Source organism: Eucyclogobius newberryi, unplaced genomic scaffold (genome assembly GCF_026437365.1).
Source record: "Eucyclogobius newberryi isolate DKJ021-1_F unplaced genomic scaffold, fEucNew1.0.hap1 SCAF_18, whole genome shotgun sequence".
NCBI lineage: Eukaryota > Metazoa > Chordata > Actinopteri > Gobiiformes > Gobiidae > Eucyclogobius > Eucyclogobius newberryi.
This window is the reverse complement of record NW_027315812.1, coordinates 9,273,514-9,275,183: the sequence shown is the minus strand read 5'-3', so window position 1 is coordinate 9,275,183 and position 1,670 is coordinate 9,273,514.

Below are 1,670 nucleotides of genomic sequence, written 5' to 3'. Positions count from 1 at the left end.
GGAGGGCTTCACGGAGAACAGGTCGGGAACCACCATCTGATTGCATAACGGTCCATATTTTAAAAACTAACTGGACATGGCTGGCTTTTAAACCATCAAACAGCCACCAAATACTTTTTCTAATTAAGGATTTCATATTATCAGGCATATTTATAGGAAATATTACATAATAATACTTTTTGGGGCTCAATATGTATTGTGTGTACATCTTTTGGGGATTAAAAAACAACAACAGTATGATAAGATTAAGGCAGTAAACGGTCAAACAAGTAGTTCAATGACAGCTTTTTATTCATCTGTCATTTAGAAAAGAGTTTTCTTGGATTATTCTGCTTTTGTTTTTCTGTGTCAGTGGCATGTGGTAGTTTCAATATTATCGTTTATTGGATATTTCTAGGCTACAATATATCGTCTAATCGTGACAGGCCTACGTAAATGTCTAATTATATGCATATATCACTAAATAATAAGTACTGAAGTGTTTTATTTGATATTATTTTGAGTACTAGTGTTTTATTTGATATTATTTTGAGTACTAGTGTTTTATTTGATATTATTTTGAGTACTAAAGTGTTTATTTCATTATTATTTTTATTTTGAGTGCTAAAATAAGAGTAAAATATATGAACTTTTTAGGTGCACCGTTGTCCGCCACCTGCTTAGATGTTTGGCCAGAATTTTCCACACATCCATTTATCGCCATGGAGACTGGCAGGTTGTGCCACCGGGCTTAGTGACAGGTCAGATCTGCGGAGAGTCTCAGAGCAAGAATGTCAAAAAAACACACCTTGAATAACGCAGTATATTGAAACATTTTAAAAATAATCAGACGACGCAGTAAATCCTTTTACCATTACACTTTTAATTGTGTAGATGTCAAAGCAACAAGTAAAGCCCAGTCTATATTAATACTCGAGCATTTTAAAGTATTCCTGGAGCTTACTCTATATAGAACTATCTCGTACAGTCGTATTCATACAATACAAAAACATATCAACTTTACAGAAATGCGAATTAAAACAGCTTCTCCATTCATTTAGCAGTGAGAGTGAATGCCGAACGTTTAAAGCTTTATCAATAACAAGTGAAGGAGAAGGCACTTGGAGGAATTCTTCAAGTGAAACGCGACACACAAGTATTTAGTTGCATTGTAGGGCTCAGTATTGGAGAAAAACATGAATGGAAGTCATATTTAAACGTTTTGCACCCAATAAAAGTACATTATATTTCCTTATTGTGAAAACCTTTTCCTAGATTTGTGTTTCAAAATGGTGTAAAAATGGTTGGATCCAAAATGGTCAAAGAAACATTAAAAATATATATAAATAAATGATCATGAATGTTGGAAAGAAAATGTTACATGTCAAATGTGTCTGCGAGACTGGCCAAATCTGAAATCTGAATGCATTTTGTACACACAGTCTGGTATTTTTGTAGCTAAATAAAGTGAATCGAGCATTTACCCCTGGGTTTAGTCCATTATCTGGACACTTGTACATTTTGACCACGTCTCCATTGACTTCCATTCATATCGTTTCCATTATTGTGTCGAGCTCGTCAGACAAAGCCCCTCGGCAGTTCCGGTTCCAAGCAGGTCGAGACAGGTTCAGTGATTGCAAAGGCACTTCCCGCCTTTGTCAAATTCAGAAGAAAACAAACAGAAGAGGAAA